We start from the raw sequence: 25,952 nt of genomic DNA on the forward strand, positions 1-25,952 counted from the left end.
CAGAAGTGGAGCAAGCCAACAGCTGTGCCCTGATTGAAAAAGAACCTTCCTCTTGTGCCCTGAACTCAATATGCCAGCCTCAAAACCAAAGCTCACATCAGAAAATTCATTACAAACCATGATAAATAAGGGAAATGTGAAAAAGCCAAAGAAATGCAAGAGTCCTTTGTGATATTTGGCAGGATTTAGACACAAAGAAACTGGCTGTTTCCAGATTCATCCCCCCCTTCCACAGACCGACTTTGGAATTCTGATTGAATTCACCTCAAAATCGCTCTCACACTCCATTTGGAGGGCATTAGAATCTGTCACCTCAGCAGAAGCGTTCCATGTCATTTTCCAAAACACAGAATCTCATCTTGGTTGTGTTGCCTATGGATTTCTAATCCTGAAAGGTCAATTTGCTGTGTTTTTTTTTTTTCTTTCATAATGGCTACTCTGTCCAAAATCTTGCTTGTATTGCATCAGAATACAAAATTTGGGAAGGAAGAAGACAAAACCAACTCAGACCCCGAAAACATTTAGGAAATTGCCACACAAGAAACCACAAATCAGCTGAGGCACCCAAAACAATGACAGCAAGCCAGAAGTGGAGCAAGCCAACAGCTGTGCCCTGATTGAAAAAGAACCTTCCTCTTGTGCCCTGAACTCAATACGCCAGCCTCAAAACCAAAGCTCACATCAGAAAATTCATTACAAACCATGATAAATAAGGGAAATGTGAAAAAGCCAAAGAAATGCAAGAATCCATAATGATATAGGGCTTGATTTAGTCGCTAGGAAACCGGCTGTTCCCGGATTCATCCACCCCTCCAGCTGACAGCCTGTGGAATTCTGACTGAATTAACCTGAAAATCACAGTGAAACTCAGTTTGGAGGCAATTAATATCTGTCACTTCAGCCAAAGTGTTCCATTTTATTTTCCAAAACACAAAAACTCACCTTGGTCATGTTACCTGTAGATTTCTAAGCTTCAAACGCCTATTTGTTGTGTTTTTTCTTTCGTAATGGCTATTCTGTACAAACTCTTCTTTGCATTGCATCAGAATACAAAATTTGGGAAGGAAGAAGGGAAAGCCAACTCAGACCCTGAAAACATTTGGGAAATTGCCACACAAGAAACCACAAATCGGCTGAGGCACTCAAAACAATGACAGCAAGCCAGAAGTGGAGCAAGCCAACAGCTGTGCCCTGATTGAAAAGCAACCTGCCTCTTGTGCCCTGAACTCAATATGCCAGCCTCAAAACCAAAGCTCACATCAGAAAATTCATTACAAACCATGATAAATAAGAAAAAAGAGAAAAAAGCCAAAGAAATGCAAGAATCCATAATGATATTGGGTTTGATTTAGTTGCAAGGAAACCGGCTGTTCCCAGATTCATCCACCACTAAAGCTGACTGCCTGTGGAATTCTGACTGAATTAACCTGACAATCGCAGTGAAACTCAAGAAACCAAATATCAGCTGAGGCACCCAAAACAAAGACAATAGCCAGAATTGGAGCAGGCCAACAGCTGTGCCCTGTTTGAAAAAGACCATTCCTCAGGTGCCCTGAACTCTATATTGCAGTCTGAAAACCAAAGCTCACATCAGAAAATTCATTACAAACCATGATAAATAAGGGAAATGTGAAAAAGCCAAAGAAATGCAAGAGTCCTTTGTGATATTTGGCTGGATTTAGACACAAAGAAACTGGCTGTTTCCAGATTCATCCCCCCCTTCCACAGACTGACTTTGGAATTCTGATTGAATTCACCTCAATATCGCTCTCACACTCCATTTGGAGGGAATTACAATCTGTCCCCTCAGCAGAAGCGTTCTATGTCATTTTCCAAAACACAGAAACTAATCTTGGTCTTGTTGCCTGTAGATTTCTAATCCTGAAAGGGCAATGCGCTTTTTTTTTTTTCTTTCATAATGGCTACTCTCCAAAATCTTGCTTGTATTGCATCAGAATACAAAATTTGGGAATAAGAAGGCAAAACCGACTCAGACCCAGAAAACATTTAGGAAATCGGCACTCAAGAAACCACAAATCGGCTGAGGCACCCAAAACAATGACAGCAAGCCAGAAGTGGAGCAAGCCAACAGCTGTGCCCTGATTGAAAAAGAACCTTCCTCTTGTGCCCTGAACTCAATATGCCAGCCTCAAAACCAAAGCTCACATCAGAAAATTCATTACAAACCATGATAAATAAGGGAAATGTGAAAAAGCCAAAGAAATGCAAGAGTCCTTTGTGATATTTGGCAGGATTTAGACACAAAGAAACTGGCTGTTTCCAGATTCATCCCCCCCTTCCACAGACCGACTTTGGAATTCTGATTGAATTCACCTCAAAATCGCTCTCACACTCCATTTGGAGGGAATTAGAATCTGTCCCCTCAGCAGAAGCGTTCCATGTCATTTTCCAAAACACAGAATCTCACCTTGGTTGTGTTGCCTATGGATTTCTAATCCTGAAAGGTCAATTTGCTGTGTTTTTTTTTTTCTTTCATAATGGCTACTCTGTCCAAAATCTTGCTTGTATTGCATCAGAATACAAAAATTGGGAAGGAAGAATGCAAAACCAACTCAGACCCCGAAAACATTTAGGAAATTGCCACACAAGAAACCACAAATCAGCTGAGGCACCCAAAACAATGACAGCAAGCCAGAAGTGGAGCAAGCCAACAGCTGTGCCCTGATTGAAAAAGAACCTTCCTCTTGTGCCCTGAACTCAATATGCCAGCCTCAAAACCAAAGCTCACATCAGAAAATTCATTACAAACCATGATAAATAAGAAAAAAGAGAAAAAAGCCAAAAAAATGCAAGAATCCATAATGATATAGGGCTTGATTTAGTCTCTAGGAAACCGGCTGTTCCCAGATACATCCACCCCTCCAGCTGACAGCCTGTGGAATTCTGACTGAATTAACCTGAAAATCACTGTGAAACTCAGTTTGGAGGCCATTAATATCTGTCACCTCAGCCAAAGTGTTCCATTTTATTTTCATAAACACAAAAACTCACCTTGGTCATGTTACCTGTAGATTTCTAAGCTTCAAACGCCTATTTGTTGTGTTTTTTCTTTCATAATGGCTATTCTGTACAAACTCTTCTTTACATTGCATCAGAATACAAAATTTGGGAAGGAAGAAGGCAAAGCCAACTCAGACCCTGAAAACATTTGGGAAATTGCCACACAAGAAACCACAAATCGGCTGAGACACTCAAAACAATGACAGCAAGCCAGAAGTGGAGCAAGCCAACAGCTGTGCCCTGATTGAAAAAGAACCATCCTCTTGTGCCCTGAACTCAATATGCCAGCCTCAAAACCAAAGCTCACATCAGAAAATTCATTACAAACCATGATAAATAAGAAAAAAGAGAAAAAAGCCAAAGAAATGCAAGAATCCATAATGATATTGGGTTTGATTTAGTTGCAAGGAAACCGGCTGTTCCCAGATTCATCCACCACTAAAGCTGACTGCCTGTGGAATTCTGACTGAATTAACCTGACAATTGCAGTGAAACTCAAGATACCAAATTTCAGCTGAGGCACCCAAAACAAAGACAATAGCCAGAATTGGAGCACACCAACAGCTGTGCCCTGTTTGAAAAAGACCATTCCTCAGGTGCCCTGAACTCTATATTGCAGCCTCAAAACCAAAGCTCACATCAGAAAATTCATTACAAACCATGATAAATAAGGGAAATGTGAAAAAGCCAAAGAAATGCAAGAGTCCTTTGTGATATTTGGCTGGATTTAGACACAAAGAAACTGGCTGTTTCCAGATACATCCCCCCCTTCCACAGATTGACTTTGGAATTCTGATTGAATTCACCTCAAAATCGCACTCACACTCATTTCGGAGGGAATTAGAATCTGTCCCCTCAGCAGAAGCGTTCTATGTCATTTTCCAAAACACAGAAACTCATCTTGGTTGTGTTGCCTGTAGATTTCTAATCCTGAAAGGGCAATGCGCTGTGTTTTTTTTTTTTTTTTTCTTTCATAATGGCTACTCTCCAAAATCTTGCTTGTATTGCATCAGAATACAAAATTTGGGAATAAGAAGGGAAAACCAACTCAGACCCAGAAAACATTTAGGAAATTGGCACTCAAGAAACCACAAATCGGCTGAGGCACCCAAAACAATGACAGCAAGCCAGAAGTGGAGCAAGCCAACAGCTGTGCCCTGATTGAAAAAGAACCTTCCTCTTGTGCCCTGAATCAATATGCCAGCCTCAAAACCAAAGCTCACATCAGAAAATTCATTACAAACCATGATAAATAAGGGAAATGTGAAAAAGCCAAAGAAATGCAAGAGTCCTTTGTGATATTTGGCAGGATTTAGACACAAAGAAAGTGGCTGTTTCCAGATTCATCCCCCCCTTCCACAGACTGACTTTGGAATTCTGATTGAATTCACCTCAAAATCGCTCTCACACTCCATTTGGAGGGCATTAGAATCTGTCCCCTCAGCAGAAGCGTTCCATGTCATTTTCCAAAACACAGAATCTCATCTTGGTTGTGTTGCCTATGGATTTCTAATCCTGAAAGGTCAATTTGCTGTGTTTTTTTTTTTTTTCTTTCATAATGGCTACTCTGTCCAAAATCTTGCTTGTATTGCATCAGAATACAAAATTTGGGAAGGCAGAAGACAAAACCAACTAGACCCCGAAAACATTTAGGAAATTGCCACACAAGAAACCACAAATCAGCTGAGGCACCCAAAACAATGACAGCAAGCCAGAAGTGGAGTAAGCCAACAGCTGTGCCCTGATTGAAAAAGAACCTTCCTCTTGTGCCCTGAACTCAATATGCCAGCCTCAAAACCAAAGCTCACATCAGAAAATTCATTACAAACCATGATAAATAAGAAAAAAGAGAAAAAAGCCAAAAAAATGCGAGAATCCATAATGATATAGGGCTTGATTTAGTCGCTAGGAAACCGGCTGTTCCTGGATTCATCCACCCCTCCAGCTGAAGGCCTGTGGAATTCTGACTGAATTAACCTGAAAATCACAGTGAAACTCAGTTTGGAGGCAATTAATATCTGTCACCTCAGCCAAAGTGTTCCATTTTATTTTCATAAACACAAAAACTCACCTTGGTCATGTTACCTGTAGATTTCTAAGTTTCAAACGCCTATTTGTTGTGTTTTTTTTATTTCATAATGGCTATTCTGTACAAACTCTTCTTTGCATTGCATCAGAATACAAAATTTGGGAAGGAAGAAGGCAAAGCCAACACAGACCTGAAAACATTTGGGAAATTGCCACACAAGAAACCAGAAATCGGCTGAGGCACTCAAAACAATGACAGCAAGCCAGAATTGGAGCAAGCCAACAGCTGTGCCCTGATTGAAAAAGAACCATCCTCTTGTGCCCTGAACTCCATATTGCAGCCTCAAAACCAAAGCTCACATCAGAAAATTCATTACAAACCATGATAAATAAGAAAAAAGAGAAAAAAGCCAAAGAAATGCAAGAATCCATAATGATATTGGGTTTGATTTAGTTGCAAGGAAACCGGCTGTTCCCAGATTCATCCACCACTAAAGCTGACTGCCTGTGGAATTCTGACTGAATTAACCTGACAATCCCAGTGAAACTCAAGAAACCAAATTTCAGCTGAGGCACCCAAAACAAAGACAATAGCCAGAATTGGAGCACACCAACAGCTGTGCCCTGTTTGAAAAAGACCATTCCTCTGGTGCCCTGAACTCTATATTGCAGCCTCAAAACCAAAGGTCACATCAGAAAATTCATTACAAACCATGATAAATAAGGGAAATGTGAAAAAGCCAAAGAAATGCAAGAGTCCTTTCTGATATTTGGCTGGATTTAGACACAAAGAAACTGGCTGTTTCCAGATTCATCCCCCCCTTCCACAGACTGACTCTGGAATTCTGATTGAATTCACCTCAAAATCACACTCACACTCATTTCGGAGGGAATTAGAATCTGTCCCCTCAGCAGAAGCGTTCTATGTCATTTTCCAAAACACAGAAACTCATCTTGGTCGTGTTGCCTGTAGATTTCTAATCCTGAAAGGGCAATGCGCTGTGTTTTTTTTTCTTTCTTTCATAATGGCTACTCTCCAAAATCTTGCTTGTATTGCATCAGAATACAAAATTTGGGAATAAGAAGGCAAAACCGACTCAGACCCAGAAAACATTTAGGAAATTGGCACTCAAGAAACCACAAATCGGCTGAGGCACCCAAAACAATGACAGCAAGCCAGAATTGGAGCAAGCCAACAGCTGTGCCCTGATTGAAAAAGAACCTTCCTCTTGTGCCTGAACTCAATATGCCAGCCTCAAAACCAAAGCTCACAGCAGAAAATTCATTACAAACCATGATAAATATGAAAAAAGAGAAAAAAGCCAAAGAAATGCAAGAGTCCTTTGTGATATTTGGCAGGATTTAGACACAAAGAAACTGGCTGTTTCCAGATTCATCCCCCCCTTCCACAGACTGACTTTGGAATTCTGATTGAATTCACCTCAAAATCGCTCTCACACTCCATTTGGAGGGAATTAGAATCTGTCACCTCAGCAGAAGCGTTCCATTTCATTTTCCAAAACACAGAATCTCACCTTGGTTGTGTTGCCTATGGATTTCTAATCCTGAAAGGTCAATTTGCTGTGTTTTTTTTTTTTCTTTCATAATGGCTACTCTGTCCAAAATCTTGCTTGTATTGCATCAGAATACAAAAATTGGGAAGGAAGAAGGCAAAACCAACTCAGACCCAGAAAACATTTAGGAAATTGCCACACAAGAAACCACAAATCAGCTGAGGCACCCAAAACAATGACAGCAAGCCAGAAGTGGAGCAAGCCAACAGCTGTGCCCTGATTGAAAAAGAACCTTCCTCTTGTGCCCTGAACTCAATACGCCAGCCTCAAAACCAAAGCTCACATCAGAAAATTCATTACAAACCATGATAAATAAGAAAAAGAGAAAAAAGCCAAAGAAATGCAAGAATCCATAATGATATAAGGCTTGATTTAGTCGCTAGGCAACCGGCTGTTCCCGGATTCATCCACCCCTCCAGCTGACTGCCTGTGGAATTCTGACTGAATTAACCTGAAAATCACAGTGAAACTCAGTTTGGAGGCAGTTAATATCTGTCACCTCAGCCAAAGTGTTCCATTTTTTTTTCCAAAACACAAAAACTCACCTTGGTCATGTTACCTGTAGATTTCTAAGCTTCAAATGCCTATTTGTTGGGTTTTTTATTTCATAATGGCTATTCTGTACAAACTCTTCTTTGCATTGCATCAGAATACAAAATTTGGGAAGGAAGAAGGCAAAGCCAACTCAGACCCTGAAAACATTTGGGAAATTGCCACACAAGAAACCACAAATCGGCTGAGGCACTCAAAACAATGACAGCAAGCCAGAAGTGGAGCAAGCCAACAGCTGTGCCCTGATTGAAAAAGAACCATCCTCTTGTGCCCTGAACTCCATATTGCAGCCTCAAAACCAAAGCTCACATCAGAAAATTCATTACAAACCATGATAAATAAGAAAAAAGTGAAAAAGCCAAAGAAATGCAAGAATCCATAATGATATTGGGTTTGATTTAGTTCCAAGGAAACTGGCTGTTCCCAGATTCATCCACCACTAAAGCTGACTGCCTGTGGAATTCTGACTGAATTAACCTGACAATCCCAGTGAAACTCAAGAAACCAAATTTCAGCTGAGGCACCCAAAACAAAGACAATAGCCAGAATTGGAGCAAACCAAGAGCTGTGTCCTGTTTGAAAAAGACCATTCCTCCGGTGCCCTGAACTCTATATTGCAGCCTCAAAACCAATGTTCACATCAGAAAATTCATTACAAACCATGATAAATAAGGGAAATGTGAAAAAGCCAAAGAAATGCAAGAGTCCTTTGTGATATTTGGCTGGATTTAGACACAAAGAAACTGGCTGTTTCCAGATTCATCCCCCCCTTCCACAGACTGACTCTGGAATTCTGATTGAATTCACCTCAATATCGCACTCACACTCATTTGGGAGGGAATTAGAATCGGTCCCCTCAGCAGAAGCGTTCTATGTCATTTTCCAAAACACAGAAACTCATCTTGGTTGTGTTGCCTGTAGATTTCTAATCCTGAAATGGCAATGCGCTGTGTTTTTTTTTTTTTCTTTCATAATGGCTACTCTCCAAAACATGCTTGTATTGCATCAGAATACAAAATTTGGGAATAGGAAGGCAAAACCGACTCAGACCCAGAAAACATTTAGGAAATTGCCACTCAAGAAACCACAAATCGGCTGAGGCACCCAAAACAATGACAGCAAGCCAGAATTGGAGCAAGCCAACAGCTGTGCCCTGATTGAAAAAGAACCTTCCTCTTGTGCCCTGAACTCAATATGCCAGCCTCAAAACCAAAGCTCACATCAGAAAATTCATTACAAACCATGATAAATAAGAAAAATGAGAAAAAAGCCAAAAAAATGCAAGAATCCATGATGATATTGGACTTGATTTAGTCTCAAGAAAACCGAATGTTCCCGGATTCATCCACACCTCCAGCTGATGCCTGTGGAATTCTGACTGAATTAACCTGAAAATCACAGTGAAACTCAGTTTGGAGGCAATTAATATCTGTCACCTCAGCCAAAGTGTTCCATTTGATTTTCCAAAACACAAAAACTCACCTTGGTCGTGTTACCTGTAGATTTATATTCTTCAAATGCCCATTTGTAATGTTTTTTATTTCATAATGGCTACTCTGTCGAAACTCTTGTTTGTGTTGCGTCAGAATACAGAATTTGGGAATGAAGAAGGCAAAGCCAACTCAGACCCAGAAAACATTTAGGAAATTGCCACACAAGAAACCACAAATCGGCTGAGGCACCCAAAACAATGACAGCAAGCCAGAATTGAAGCAGGCCTACAGCTATGCCCTGTTTGAAAAAGACCATTCCTCCTGTGCACTGAACTCTATATTGCAGCCTCAAAACCAAAGCTCACATCAGAAAATTCATTACAAACCATGATAAAAAGAAAAAAGAGAAAGAAGCCAAAGAAATGCAAGAGTCCTTTGTGATATTGGGCTTGATTTAGTTGCAAGGAAACCAGCTGTTCCCGGATTCATCCACCCCTCCTAGCTGACTGGCTGTGGAATTCTGATTGAATTCACCTGAAAATCGCACTTACTCTCGATTTGGAGGAAATTAATATCTGCCCCTCAGAGGAAGGGTTCTATGTCATTTTCCAAAACCCAAAAACTCATCTTGGTCATGTTGCCTATGATTTCTAATCATGAAAACCCAATATGTTCTGTTTTTCAATTTCCTGATGGATCCTCGTTCTAAACCCTTGTTTGTATTGCATCAGAATACACAATTTGAAAAGGAAAAAGGCAAAACCAACTCAGACCAACAAAGCATTTAGGAAAAAGTCGCTCAAAATGAAAAATTGCCTGAGGCACCCAAAGCAATTACAGAAAGCCAGAATTGGAGAGAAACAACAGCTGTGCCCTAATTGAAAAAGACCATTCCTCTGGTTCCCTGAACTCCTTAAGCCAGCCTCAAAACCACAACCCACATCAGAAAATTTATTACAAACCATGATAAATAAGAAAATGTGAAAAATGCAAAAAAGAAAAAGAAATGCAAGAGTCCTTCGTGATATGGCGCTTGTTTTAGTACAAGGAAACCAGCTGTTTCCGGATTCATCCACCCCTCCCAGCTGACTGACTGTGGAATTCTGATTGTATTCACCTGAAAAGAGAGAACATTTATAAGTATATTGGGACTGTGGAACCTGTCATTTACCAATCACATGTTAGACTGAATCATAGACCAAATATAGGGAAGAAATCCTATGCATGTAAACCTTGTGGGAATTCATTCAGTATTAAATACCCTCCATCACAGCACTCATATTGTGGAAAACCCTCATGTGTGTAATGATTGTGTGGAAACCACTCACCAGAAGTCAGATCTCATTAGACATCAGAGAATTCACACAGGGTTGAAATCTTACAAATCTAATGACTGTGGGAAGTTCTTTGGCCAGAAGAAACACCTCATAAATCATCAGAGAATTCACACAGGTGAGAAACCTTTTGAATGTAATGACTGTGGAAAATCCTTTGGCCAGAAGGCAAACCTCATAAATCATCAGAGAATTCACACAGGTGAGAAACCTTATGAATGCAATTACTATGGAAAATCCTTTGGCCAGAAGGCAAACCTCATAAATCATCAGAGAATTCACAGAGGGGAGAAACCTTATGAATGCAATCATTGTGGAAAAGCCTTTGCTGAGAAATCAAAGCTCACAAAGCATCAGACAATTTGTACTGGGGGAAACCTTATGATTGCAATGACTGTGGAAAAACCTTTGCTGAGAAGTCAAACCTCAGAAAGTATCAGAGCCTTCACACCATGGAGAAAGCTTATAAATGAAATGACTGTGGAAAAGCCTTTGGTCCCATCCTTGCATACCAAGGATAAATCCCACTTGGTCTGGGTGGATGATCTTTCTGATGCATTGTTGGATTCAATTGGCCAGAATTCTGTTGCAGATCTTTGCATGTATGTTCATCAGGGAAATTGGTCTATAATTACTTTCTTTGTTGCACTTTTTTCAAGTTTAGGAATGAAGGTGATGTTGGCTTCATAGAAAGAATTTGGGAGAATCGCCTCTCTCTCAATTGTTTTGAATAACTTGAGAAGAATTGCAGTTAGTGCTTTAAATGTCTGTTAGAATTCAGCAGTGAAGCCTTCCAGTTTTGGGGTTTTCTTGGTAGTGATGGTCTTTATTACTGGTATCATTTCCATCTGGTTATGTGTGTGTTTAGGTTTTCTATATCTTTGCTGCTCAATTTAGGTAGGTTTTATGGATGGAAGGATGGTGGAAAGCCTCTTTGCTGTACTTCATAACTCATAAGATATCAGAGTATCCACACAGGGAATTTTCTACTTGACCTTTTTGTGCAAGTTATATCTCATGAAATATTAGAGAATTCACCAAGGGGAGAAATGCATGAATATAATACATGTGAATAGCCTTTGTGGTGCAAATCAGACCTCATCAAACATAAAAGAATTCTCATGGGGAGCAATTTTATGAATGTAATGACTCAGAGCCTTTTACCATAATTCAGCCCTCATTGTACATCATCAAATTCATATAGGGAAAAACTCCTTTGAAAGTAAAATCCCTTTAATTAGAAGCCATACCTCATAAGACAACAGGGAATTCACATGGGAGAGAAACCTTATGGGTGTAATGAGTGTTGGAAAGCTCTGCCCAAATCTCTCCTTATATCAGAATGCACAACATATATATCTAATGAATGAAATAAATGTGAGAAAGTCATTTCACATAGGTAATGCCTCATAATCCATCATGGAATTTGAACAAGGGAGAGACCTTAACAATATAATGAATGTGGAAGAGCTTTTCTCCAAAATTCATGTAAGTATTGTGACAAAACCTTTTGCTGGAAATCACATCCTATCCAACAGAGACTCATGTAAAGGAGAAAGCTTATAAATATTATTAGAGTCAGAAGTCAATGGTACATCAGAGAATTGACACAGGTGGTTTCTTAGGCGTATACTGATTGTGCAAAAACATTTTCTTTATTTCAGGCTTGTATAGACACAGAATTCACAAAAGGTGATAGTCTTTGCATGCTGTAAATACAATAAAACCTTTAGCCAGAAATTAGACATCAACAGACTTCAGAGAATTCATAAGGAACAAAAGTCTATGCAATGAATTTGGAAAATGTATTTCTGTTATAAATCAGTCTTCAATTCCCATGAATAGACTCACAAATGAGAAAACATGCATGCATAGAAAAGTTTTGTACCATAAATTATCTCTAGATGGTAAACTAATATATCACACAAAAGAAATATCATGAGTGTAATGGAATTGGGAAACCCTTTGCTATAAGGCAGATTTCCAGAAAGCTTAGCAAGATTACAGAAAAGTCTCTGAAAATGTAACATGTCTGAAAGATTTGTTGGCATCACAAACTGGAGGATAGCTCAAGTGCATGTGTTTTTGTGCCTGGCATCCAAATTGATATCTCTTTTTCTTTGATGAATTCCTTGTTTATTTATTTAGCAGATTTAGAGACAAAGGATTCCTGTCCATTGATTTACTACTATATGCCCACAATTGCCATGGTAAAGTATATGGCAAAAACTGAGTGCTGGGGGCTGTGAATCTGATTCATCACTGATAACATTGAAGACATTGGTTCCTGGTTCTTATGCTGCTATGCATGGAAATGTTTCTCTAATTTCATTTTCAAATAGTTCATTGTTAATATAAAGAAATGCTTCTAATTTTTAAAATTTCATTGAAATAATTTGTGATTAATGTGTCCTAGTCATGCATTATTACAGGGTGTAGTGCAATATTTGCACACATTTATGCAGTAAAAAGTGATCAAGCTAAGCAACTACAGTTTTATTAAGTTTTTAAAGAGTTATTTATTTGAAAGACAGAGTTACAGAGAGAAGTAGCAGCAGAGAGAGAGAGAGGTCTTCCTCTGCCGGTTCACTCCCCAGATGGCCACAATGGCCGGAGCTCTGCCAATCTGATTCCAGGAACCAGGAGCTTCTTCCAGATCTCCCACTTGGGTGCAGGGACCCAAGGACTTGGGCCATCTTCTACTGCTTTCCCAGGCCATAGCAGAGAGTTGGATCAGAAGAGGAGCAGCCAGGACTAGAACTGGTACCCACAGGGGATGCTGGTGCTTCAGGCCAGGGTGTTAGCCCACTGTGCCACAATGCTGGCCCCCAAGCAACTACAGTTTCTAATTCTTCTCCATGATTTGAGACTACCAGCTCCTCTCCTTCAGTTCTTTACACAGAACCTAATATGGTTGAATGTAGTCATCTCATTATATTATGGAACACCAGAAGTTCTTTCTGCCTCTTTGATTTTTGATACCTATTATCCAATCCCCCTCTATCCCTAGCTGCTTCCCTTCTCAGCCTCTAGTAATCACAGTTCTGTGTTCAGATCCATTATTTTCTTTCACTTCCACATGTGACAAGGACCAGGTGACATTTGTGTTCCTGCTTCTGGCTTATTTCAATTAATTTAATAATATTTTGTTCTTTTTTTGTATCTAAAAGAGGTTGCCCTGTCCATTGTTTTTCACTGATGGACAGCTAGATTGGTTTCACATCCTGGCTGCAGTGAACTGTGTTATAGTGGCTGTGTTATGGGAAAATTGCTGTATCTTTGATATGCTCTCCTCCTTTCCTTCTAATAAAATTTCCTTATTCTATATAGCCAAGAGCAAGATAACTCTCACATGGTAGGTCAATTTTTATCTTAGTTTAATTTTTGTTATTTATTTGAAAGAGTTACAATAGAGGTAGAGACACAGAGAGGTCCTCCATTAGCTGGTTCGCTCTACAGATGACTACAAAGGCCAGAGTTATGCCATTCTGAAACCTGGAGACAGGAGCTTCCTCTGGGTCTCCCTCATGGGTGCATGGGCCCAAGGACTTGGGCCATCTTCTACTGCTATCCCAGGAGATAGCAGAGAGCTGTATTGGAAGAAGAGCAGCTGGAACTAGAACTGGCACCCAAATGGGATGCTGGCCCTTCAGGCCAGGGCTTTAACTCACTGCACAACAGCGCCAGCCCCAATTTTTATCCTTTTTAAGGAATGACCATACTGTTCTGCATAACATCTGTACTAACTTGTGTTTTCACCTACCATATATGGTGGTTTTCTTTTCCCATGTGCTCTCTAGCATTTGTTATTTTTTATCAGTTTGGCATAAAAATGATATAGTATTGTTCATGTTTTTGTGTATTTTGAAATCAGTTAATTTGTTTATTAAATCTTTATTATTTGAAAGGTGGATTTAGAGAGAGAGGGAAAGACATAGATAGCTTTCATCTGCTGGCTCACACCCCAGAGAGTTTCAACAGTTGAGCCTGGGGCATGCTGGAGTCAGGAGCTTCATCCAAGTCTCCCACATGAGTGGCAAGGACCTGAGTCCTTCGTCCATCTTCTGCTGGTTTCCCAGGTGTTTAGCAGTGAGCTAAATTGGAAGTGGAGATTCCTAAACTCAAAGTGGAACTCAGATGTTATGCTGGCCTCACAGATTGCAGCTTTCCCCACTTGGCCACAATGCCAGCCCCTCTATCAATTTAATTCCTCAAAAATAGCTCAGTAATGTTGGCATCTATCTCATTTTGTTTTTTCTCTGTTATTATTCAACTTATTGATGTCTTATTTTTGTTCACATTATTCCTCTCAATTGCTCTACCTGAGGTGAGTAGGGCTGCTGTGTTGCTTAAATGAAGTGTATGCTTTAGATTACTCATTTAATGAGTGCATGTCATTCACATAGCACTTCACTGAAGTTCTACTATGTCCCAAATCCTCTTCTAGGCACAGAATTTAGACCACTTTTCTCTTAGGCCCAGATCTTGCCTTTAACATACTACTTGGAATTTAGTAGCTCATGAAATCTGCAGACTGCATAAATGAATGAATATTTTGAGGGCTGTGCTTTTGTGGAGGAACTTCATAGGAGACCGAAGGAATAAAATAAATCAAAAGTATCCACAGTATATAGAATGTATACTATTTTACAAGTCACAGAGAAGAAGAAGAAGAAGAAGGAAAGTAGTAAGACTAGAAAGTTTGTGGCAAGACTAACAGGCGCTGGTCAAGAACTTAATAAGCACATTAGGAAAGCAGTAAGGTTTCTTTTTTTTTTTTTTTGAGGAAAAGTTTTTATTTCTAGTGATGAAATTGGCTACAGAACATTATGAAAGTTTAAAAATACAAAGAGAAATTGTCTATAATTAATAGATTCAAAATTTGACAATCAGTGAATATCATTATTAGTCATTACCAACAACAGTTATTGATTTGAAAGGCAGAGTGACAGGAAGAGGGAACCACTGCTTCACTCCCCAGACACTTGCAATAGCCAAAGCTTGACCAAGCCAAAACCAGGAACTGGGAATTCATTCTGGATGTCCCATTTGGGTGCAGGGACCCAAGCACTTCTGCCATCCTCCGTCTCCTCCCAGGGTGCACACTAGCAGAAACTTGCCTCAAAGCAGAGAAGCTACCACTCAAGCCAGGCATTTGTATATGGGATGTGGGTGTGTGGTGGTGATAGCAAGCCCTCATGGATAAAAAAAAAAAAAAAAAAAAAAAAAAAAAAAAAAAAAAAAAAAAAAAGTTATTTCTATGCCAAGGAAATTACTCTGTAGTCTTTCTCTTATAAACTACGTATTGCTGAACCTAGATAATTTTTCCTTTATTTAACAATGACATGAAAATGTCAGTTGAGTTGGCTTTCCTGAAGACCTTGTTTCTTGAATATTAGTGGCTAGCTGAGATAAATTCTTTTCATCTCTTTCTCGCTTCGGCAGCACATGTGCTCGCTTCGGCAGCACATATACTAAAATTGGAATGATACAGAGAAGATTAGCATGCCCCTGCGCAGTAAGGTTTCTTTACCTCCCTGTAGGCTCTGCTCTCCAGAGGTGAACAGGGTCCTCTAAACCCACTTGCTGCACACACAAACACCTGAGTGTTGTATTCTCCCACAGGTGTTGGAGACTGATATGGTGTTCTGATTTATATTTACATAATGGCTAGTGACATCGGGCATATTCACATGTTTTGACCATGTACATTTCTTCTGAGAAATGTCTATTCAGATCCTTGCCTGTTTCTTCACTGTATTTTTTGGAGTTTTTCCAATTCATGTAAATGTTCTGGAAATCTGTAAACATTCAGAGTTTTAATTTTTCCTGCCATCTGTTCATTGTATCTACACTCTGATGTTTACTTTGTTGTGAAGAAGTATCTTAGTTGGATATACTCAAATGTCTCTGTTTTTATTTTTGTGACTATTGCTATTGGAATCTTACCCAAAAGCTATTGTGTGTTGACAATATTTAGAGTTTCCCTATGTTTACTTGGGTTTGGGTCTTATGATTACATTTTAATTCACTGTGAGTTCACTTTCACATAGTGTAAGAGATGTTGGAGTCTCTTTTCAGGCTTCTACATATGGATAATCAAGTTCCTCTGCACCACTTGTGAAAGAGATTCTTCTTTCTCCAGTTCATTTTAGTTCCTTTGTTAAATATGAGTTGCTGGTAGAAATTTGGGTTTATTTCTATGCTACCAAGTCTTTTCCATTGAACTATGTGTCTGTTATTATATCAGTGCTAACACTTCTTCTTTTTTTTTTGCAGTATATTTATTTGAAAGGCAGAGTTACAGAGAGGTAGAGGCAGAGAGAGAGAGAGGTCTTCCATCCACTGGTTTACTCCCCAAATGGTCACAATGGCCGGAGCTCTGTTGATCTGAATCCAAGTGTCAGGAGCTTCTTCCAGGTCTCTATGCAGGTGCAGGGGCCCAAAGACTTTGGCCATTTTCTACTTTTTTCTCAGGCTATACCAGAGAGGGGTATAAGAAGTGGAGCAGCTGGGAAACATACTGGCACCCATATGAGATGCCGGCACTGCAGACGGTGACTTTACCTGCTTTGTCATAGTGCTGACCCCTGTAATATGTCTTAAAATATGGTGTGATGTCTCCAGCTTTTTTTTGCTTTATAATATTGCTTTAGATGTTAAGCATCTCTCATGTTTCTATGTGAATTTTAGCATCATTTTTTCTAGCTCTGAGAACATCGTTGGTATGTTGATTGGGATTGCATTGAATTTGCAAATTGCTTTTGGTAGTATGGATATTTTGGTATTATTCTTCCCATTCACAAACATAAGTTTTCTGTGAGACTGTCAAAAAGCCTTGACAAAAATTGGACTTTATTACACAAAAATTCATCACTTTTTGGGATCATTTAAATCCATAATTTTGCACTAATATTTGATAAATAATTAAAGACTTTGAGCATTTTAGTAGGAGAAATTAAAATATTTATCAATTTATTCAAATATTGTTTAGATGTGATATTCAAATATTGTTTAGAGCCATTGTCTATATTCCCTCTAAATTACGATCTTTTTGCTTTTTGCCTGTTAAACTTGTCCCTTGATTCAAGAACCCTTTTTAATGTAATGTAAACTGAAAATGTCATTTCATAAGCTAAAAAAAATGACAAAGAAGGAAAAAGAAGGGAGGGAGGTTGAGTATATAATTATGTTCTCCGAATTTTTTCTATAAAACATATTGAATCATTTAAAAGCTAATTAAAATTAAACTCAAAATTGGACCATTATGACCAATATTTAAAACAAGTGATTAAAAACTGTAGATGTCTTCAATTTTGATTATCATTCTTCTTTAGAATATCTGAAAGAAGTCCGGCTTCTCACTTTAAAATATACCAGTGTGTTAGAATTCAGTATTAAATGACTTTGTTTAAAAGTTTTATTTAATCTATTGCTTTAAGTAGTAATACTATGGCCATTGTAAAACAAAATCCTTATCATTTTTCATAAAACAGAAAGGGCCTTTAAAACATCATCACTAAAAATATTAAGAGACCTAAAATATAACATTCTTAAAACCCAAGTGATACCATTCAAAATTTTCAAATATGCAGGGATAGTTCATGTCAAGTAACTAAATAATTGTTAAGTGTATATATGGAATAGCTTCTATAAATTCTTTTGGCAAGGGCTGGCACTGTGGCATAGTGGGTGAGGCTGCCACCTGCAGTGCTGGTATTCCATAGGGGCATCAGTTCAAGACCTGGCTGCTCCACTTCCTATCCAGCTCTCTGCTATGGCCTGGGAAACACTATAAAATGGTACAAGTCCTTGGGCCCCTGCACCTGCATAGGAGACCAGGAAGAGGCTCCTGGCTCCTGCCTTCCAGTCAGCACAGCTCCAGCCATGGAGGCCAACTGTGGAGTGAACCAGTGAATGGAAGACCACTCTCTCTGCCTGTCCTTCTCTCTCTGTGTAATTCTGACTTTCAAATAATATAAATAAATCTTTAAAAATTCTTTTGGCAAATAGATGAAGCTACTTGTTATACATTTCAAATAAATAGCAAACATACTAGAAAAATATATTGAATAAAATTTAAGCAACTCATAGCTATACACAGAAATTTCTCACCATAACAACATAGCAACCACTAAATTTCCAAATTCAATTTTCCACAACTTAGAATCTTTAACTCCAGAAGGAGTACAAAATTGACAGAACAGTGGCCTATGTATCAGGATACCTAATGCTAATACAGAATTATCCCTGCCACAACTTACCTATGTGACCTTGAACAATTCACTTTACTTCTCTGGGCTTGGCATTTAGCATCCTCATGTGATAAAGGAGGCTTGGATAAGATCAGTTGTACTCTATCTTGAGACTTCAATGATCTCTCAGTTTCCAAACAGGCACCTTAAGGGAAAGTAAACCTTTAGATCAAAGCTTACATTTTTAAATATAAATATATTTTAAACTGTTTCTACAACTAGTACAAAACAACACATTCAAATGTGTACCATGCCACTTTTCAATATTTGGGAATAATTAATGCATCATTTTAGAGCATTGTCTTGAGGCCAGTGCTGTGGTGTAGCTAGTAAAGCCACTGCATGCAGTGGGGGCATCCCATATGGAGGCCGGTTCAAGTCCAGGCTGCTCCACTTTCCATTCAGCTGTCTGCTATAGCCTGGGAGAGCAGTAGGAAGTTGGCCCAAGTCCTTGGGCCCCTGAATCTGCATGGGAGACCCTGAAGAGGTCCTGGCTCCTGGTTTCAGATTGGCATATCTCTGACCTTTTAGGCCATCTGGGGAGTGAACCAGCAGATGGAGGACCTCTCTCTCTCTCTCTCTTCCTCTTGTTCACTATCTGTGTAACTCTGACTTCCAAATAAATAAATAAATAAATCTTTTAAAAAATCAAAAGAATATTGTCTGGCACACAGTGAACCACTAAGTACAAGATATTATTAGGAATATTAGATTGAAATATTGAAATAAACTAGGCAATAAGCCTTAAGATGCAAATTAATACCAAGAAATATAATCTCAAATTTCTGTGTTCAACAAGGTAGTCTCTTTTCACTACTAACTTTATACTAAATAAGATATTTTGATATTTTGTTAAGAGTAAATTTATCGGGGGCCAGCGCCGTGGCTCACTTGGTTAATTCTCCACCTGTGGTGCTGGTATCCCTTATGGGCAAAGTGTTCTAGTCCTGGTTGCTCCTCTTTCAGTCCAGCTTTCTGCTATGGCCCGGGAAGGCAGTAGAGGATGGCCCAAGTGCTTGGGCCCTGCACCCGGATGGGAGACCAGGAGAAAGCACCTGACTCCTGGCTTTGGATGGGCACAGCTCCAACTGTGGCAGCCATCTGGGGACTGAACCAATGGAAGGAAGACCTTTCTGATTTCTCACTGTATATAACTCTACCTGTCAAATAAAAAAAATTATTAGTTTTTCATAAAAACTGCAGTATTGAAAAAGTTCTAAAATCCCTCTAATTCTAAATGTCTGTGACTGCTAACTCATTAGCACATATTGCATTCTTTACATCTGGGTAATCATGACAATTCACTTTTAAATGATTAACAGATCTGCTGTTATATATAAATACATGCTTTTCCGAAAATCATACAATAAGCAGGCTACATACTTTACTTCAAGTAGAACTGCCATATCCAGTCCTACAATTGTAAATAAGACAGTTTCAATTGTTCAGCATTATCAATTATAAATTCCAATCGTGTAGCAATACTCATAAGAATTTAGGGGGCCGATGCTGTGGAGTAGCAAGTAGAGCTGTGGCTTGCAGTGCTGACATTCCAATTGGGTGCCAGTTCAAGTCCTGGCTACTCAAATTACTATCCATCTTTTTAGGCAAGTAAGACTTACTATCCAGCAGTAGAGGATGGCCCAGGCCCTTGGGCTCCTGCACCTGCATAGGAGACCCAAAAGAAGCTGCTGGCTCCTGGCTTTGGATTGGCAGAGCTCCAGCCATTGTGGCCAAATGGGGAGTGAACCAGCGGTTGGAAGACTGCTCTCTCTCTCTCTCTCTCCTTCTCTGTGTAACTCTGATTTTCAAGTAAAATAAATGAATTTTTTTAAAAAAAGGATGAAATAAAAAGGAAGATGAAGATTACAAAATTGTTTAATTTTTTTAATAAATATAAATTTCCAAAGTACAGCTTTTGGATTACAGTGGCTTCCCCTCCCCCAAAACATCCCTCCCACCCATAATCCTCCTATTTCCTGCTTCCTCTCCCATCCCAGAAGATTACAAAATTGTATGAAGGACATTTGTACAGTAAACAAATATACTGATTTCCAATGCAATATTTGAATACTTGAAGCAGGAAGGCTAAGTACTTCTTTGCCAAAATAACATGTTTTCTCCAGTGTAAAACCCATTTGCCATCCCAATACACAAAGGGATTTGGGGCAAGAAGGAAAAAAGAAGTCCACACATGCAGAAATTTTAAGCAAAACAAAATAGAGAATGTATTTAGTTTCATGTAAATCACATGAGAATTAATAGTATTCTACCAATTTGCAACAAATATTTTTAACTTTAATGAATGAATGAACTTTCAGTTACATAGCAGGAAACTTCTACCCTCTCCCATAAAACTGAAAGAGAAACTTTTTAAAAGTAAAAACTGATGAAAGAATTCTGCAATACATGTTAATGTTAAGTAGCCCAGCAGAGTTTATTTAGAAATACAAACACACACACAGAAAATAAATACATTAAAATCTTACTGAATAGTCCAGTAATAGTTCAGGATCCAATATGTGTGCAAAAGATTCTGGATTTCCCAGTCACTTTGTATAGGAAATGATGTGCTTTGCTATGTAGCATGTAACTTTAGATTCCTGAACACCTCCACTTTGCTTCTTACCCTGAGTCCCAGCAAATACAGGAACACAGCTGTTGAGTCATTCATTTTCTGGATTTGGGAATATCAAAGAATTAATGAGTATAGAAAGTTGTACAGCAAAGACCAAGAATATCCAAGGGAGGTCAGGAAAATCAATTGAACAAGTCAAAATACTATGAATGTATACTGAATGCTCTGTTTTTAATATGTCTTACTTACCTAAAAAGACATGAGGGCTATTGCTCTCTCTCTTAATACAACTAAGGAGAAGATATCACCAATGCTCAAGAAAAATGAATACACAGCAGAGCTAATACAAAATCCCAAAATTCCAAAATAGAAAAACTGGATATGCACTCCTTACACACACCCTGAAGTGGCAATGAAGTAGAACAAATCTAAAATTAGAAAAAAATCTTTTTTTAAAGATTTATTTATTTATTTTAAAGTCAGAGTTGCACAGAGAGAGGCAGAGAAGAGAGAGGGGTCTTCCATCCACTGGTTCTCTCCCCAGTTGGCTGCAATGGCCAGAGTTGTGCCAATCCAAAGCCAGGAGCAAGGAGCTTCTTCCAGGTCTCCCACATGGGTGCAGGGGCCCAGGACTTGGGCCATCTTCTACTGCTTTCCCAGGCTATAGCAGAGATCTGGATCCATATGAGCTGCCAGCACTGCAAGTGGTGGCTCTACCCACTATGCCACACCACTGGCCCCGAAAATTCTTGTCAAATTAAGAACATTTAACCTTTGTTTTAGAGTGCATTATTAAAATATCTAAACTGGGGGAATACATAATTTCTTTCTTTAGAAATCAGAAGAGAAAAAGAACACTTCAAGCCTACTGTGACACCACACAGAAGGAATGGAGAATCATGATCTCAATTAGCCTAGGGACAGAATAAAAGGGAGGGAAATAGGAACAACAGAATTAAGATGAATAAGCTTTGACAGCTGAGGGAATCTGAATGTAAAGAAAAGGCATGCAGTTAACTGAAACAATAGAGATAAGTCTGAGAGGAAAAAACATTGTTAAGTCATATTAATGGGGCCAGAGCTGTGACTTAGTAAAGTAAAAAAAAAAAATCTAAAATTTGTTTTTAAATTATATAATTAAAAAAGATTAAAAAAAGATGTTCAATCTTAAGTCTCTACAGCATAAGATATACATCAATTTTCCCAGGTTCTATTTGCATTTATTAACAAAGTTTCATGGGTATAATCACTAAAGTGGCTCCAATAAGTCTTTTTATAAAAATTATTTTTTATTTTGACAGGCAGAGTGGACAGTGAGAGAGACAGAGAGAAAGGTCTTCCTTTTTCTGTTGGTTTACCCCCTAGTGACCGCTGCCGCCAGTGTGCTGCGGCTGGCACATGGCGCTGATCCAAAGCCAGGAGCCAAGTGCTTCCTCCTGGTCTCCCATGCAGGTACGGGGCCCAAGCACTTTGGCCATCCTCCATTGCACTCCTGGGCCATAGCAGAGAGCTGGACTGGAAGTGGAGCAACTGGGACAGAATCTGGCTCTCCCAGCAGGACTAGAACTTGGTGTGCCTGCACCGCAGGTGGAGGATTAGCTTATTGAGCCATGGAGCCTGCCTCCAATAAGTCTTAACCTGGGATGCAACTAAATTTAACAAGGATACTCAATAGGAATTTTAGAAGAATTCCAAAATATGTATCAGAATAAAAATAAATACTTTACTTGGTACATCTCATTTTAACTATACTATTGTCTAAATTTCCAAATGTCAGATGTACTAAAAAAATCCCCAAAGCAGCAGAGTTGGTCCGACATGATGAGGAATAAAATAAAGAAAATGAGAATTCGCAGATCCCAGATTAAAATAACCAAGAAGGCCCAATAAAAGAAAACTCAATGTCTTCATACACTAACATTTATTACCTCAGATTTATTTAACAAAAAGGTGATTATTCCAGCTACATCCCATTAGGTAGCCCAATTTTACCTGCTAAATCCATTTAAAAAAAGCACCTCATGATATATTACTAAAATCATATTGCTATATGCCATCCACCATGTCCACTGTACCTTATACCTAATGTTAACAGATCTGATGAAAATCAGTAGATAAATGATGTGTCTTAACCACGTGTGGGAAATGTCTTTTGTTCAACGTTTTTCCAAAAACCCCTCAGTCTCAGTTTGCCTTCACCTTGAAAAGACACTTCTGAGGTTTACTAATCAGTCCAGCTTCTTCGGGCCTCCCTCCAATGAAAGGGGCTAAAATCCATCAAAATAAACTCTAGGCACTGTCCTTGTGCTCCCAGTGACTTTTTCACTCTAGGGGCTCACAAACCTTCTAAATTCTTTAGATCACCTGTGATGTCCATTAGTTCTCAAAGACTATGATGCAAGTAATTTCCCCTCTTGGAACCTTGTTATTAACTGTGCTGTATGAGAAATGAAGTCTCCTACACACCTTGTGCTTATGATTCTCCAAACCATGTTGCCTGCTAGGACTTTGGCCATGAATATAGGACAGCAATACCTGAACATGATTACTGAGATCTCCTTAATAAAGGATAGACTGGGGCCAGCACTGTGGTGCAGTGGTGTAATCCTTTACCTGCAATGCTGGCACCCCATATGAGCACCAGTTCTAGTCCCCATTTCTCCTTTTCCCAGCCAGCTCTCTGCAATAGCCTGGGAAAGCAGTAGAAGCTGTTCCAAGTGCTTTGGTCCCTGCCAAAATATGGGAGACCTGGAAGCTCCTAGCTCAGATTGGCCCAGCTGCAGACATTGCAGTCATTAGGGGAGTAAATGAGCATATGGAAGACCTTTCTGTGTCTCTTCTTCTCACTCTCTGTAAGTAAACCTGTCAACTACATAAATAAATTCCTTATATATATATTTACATTTATTTATATATTTATGTATATAAATATATTCATATATAAAATATATTATAATTTATCATACAATATATTATATAATATATAATTATAAACAGATAATATTATATAATTTATTATATGTATTTTATATATATATATATATATTATTGAGATGACTTCAATAGCCAGAGTGTGGCCAGGTTGAAACCAGGAGCTTTTCCTCTGATGTGTGTCCCAGGAACCCAGGTACTTGGAGCATCTTTCACTGCTTTTTCAATCCATTGGTAAGGAGCTGGATCAGAAATAATTATTTATATATAAATAACAAATTCATATATAATATATACAATTATATATTTATAATAATTATATGCAATTCTATATTATGTATAGAAATATATAGTATAATATATAATATATATTATAATATATAAATATATATATGATGGACCAAAATATGGTATTCTTCATTTGGCAGAAGGGACAGGCTCCAATATCTACTGTCTATGTCAGTATGTCAGCATAATGCAGGAGGTAACCCCTCTACCAAATAAGAAAAGCTATTTCAGTTCAGCTGGACATCATTCTGCTGACTGTTGACCTTATTACTGTTAGTCTGGATGCTTTCATTGGTTGCAATCCAGAGACCCAATTTTCCCATAGATATAAACATCAGCAAACATGAAAATTTGGTAAGAAAAGCTTAAACTGAGATTTATGATTAATAACTATTTTTTTTAATTTTTATTTAATGCATATAAATTTACAAAGTACGACTTATGGATTACAATGGCTTCCCCCCCATACCGTCCCTCCCACCCACAACCCTCCCCTTTCCCACTCCCTCTCCCCTTCCATTCACATCAAGATTCATTTTTGATTATCTTAATATACAGAAGATCAGCTTAGTATACGTCAAGTATGGATTTCAACAGTTTGCTCCCACACAGAAACATAAAGTGAAAAATAATAGATGATTTTTTTTTTAAATGATGATGAAATCAGAGCAGACCTATTGTCATGTTTAATCCCAGTGAGAGTCAAGTTGGGAATTGATAATTTCTTTTTTTTTTTTTTAACAGAGGATCAGTTTAGTATGCATTAAGTAAGGATTTCAACAGTTTGCACCCCCATAGAAACACAAAGTGAAATATATTGTTTGAGTACTCGTTATAGCATTAAATCTCAATGTACAGCACATTAAGGATAGAGATCCTACATGAGGAGTAAGTGCACAGTGACTCCTGTTGTTGACTTTACCAATTGACACTCCTGTCTATGGCATCAGTAATCTCCCTATGCTCCAGTCATGAGTTTCCAAGGCTATGGAAGCCCTCTGAGTTCTCCGACTCTTATCTTGTTTAGACAAGGTCGTAGATAACCCTACGGTTCGACCCAGCCATCCCACTCCTTGGAATTTACCCAAAGGAATTTAAATTGGCAAACAAAAAAGAGGTCTGCACCCTAATGTTTATTGCAGCACAATTCACAATCGCTAAGACCTGGAACCAACCTAAATGCCCATCAACGATAGACTGGATAAAGAAATTATGGGATATGTACTCTTTAGAATACTATACCGCAGTAAGAAACAACGAAATCCAGTCATTTGCAACAAAATGGAGGAATCTGGAACACATCATGCTGAGTGAAATAAGCCAGTCCCAAAGGGACAAATACCATATGTTCTCCCTGATCAGTGACAACTGACTGAACACCAAGAGGGAAACCTGTTGGAGTGAGGTGGACACTATGGGAAACGGTGGCTTGATCAGCATAGCCCTGACTGTTAATGAACAACTTAATACATTATCCCTCTTAGTAGTTTTTTTTATCTGTTCTACTTAATATGACTGGTTTAGATCTGTAATTGATGCACAGTTATTCTTAAGTGTTGAAAATTAACTGAAATGTGATCCCTGTTGAACATGGTGGTGGGAATGGGAGAGGGAAGAGATGTATAATTTGGGACATGCTCAGGCTGACTTGCCCCAAGTGGTGGAGTTGGAAGCATACCAGGGGATTCCAATTCAATCCCATTGAGGTGGCATGTACCAATGCCATCTCACTGTTCCAGGTGATCAGTTTCAGTTCACAGTTGGTCATGGTGGAGGGACTGGGAGTCAAAGGGAGCACATAGACAAGTCTAGTACCTGCTAACGCTAACCGATGGAGTAAATAAAGGGGAGAGTGATCCAACATGGGAAGTGAGATACTCAGCAGACTCATAGAATGGCAGATGTCCTAAATAGCACTCTGGCCTCAGAATCAGCCCTAAAGGCATTTGGAGCTGGCT

At 38.8% G+C, this 25,952-nt stretch overlaps 1 pseudogene; it reads left to right on the top strand.

Moving 5' to 3' along the window:
* The first annotated feature begins 15,392 nt into the window (after positions 1–15,392).
* On the top strand, positions 15,393–15,460 carry LOC149119950 (U6 spliceosomal RNA; annotated as a pseudogene).
* Positions 15,461–25,952: the final 10,492 nt, after the last annotated feature.

Source organism: Oryctolagus cuniculus, chromosome 21 (assembly GCF_051225735.1).
Source record: "Oryctolagus cuniculus isolate XC-2025 breed Fujian yellow rabbit chromosome 21, ASM5122573v1, whole genome shotgun sequence".
NCBI classification, from domain to species: domain Eukaryota; kingdom Metazoa; phylum Chordata; class Mammalia; order Lagomorpha; family Leporidae; genus Oryctolagus; species Oryctolagus cuniculus.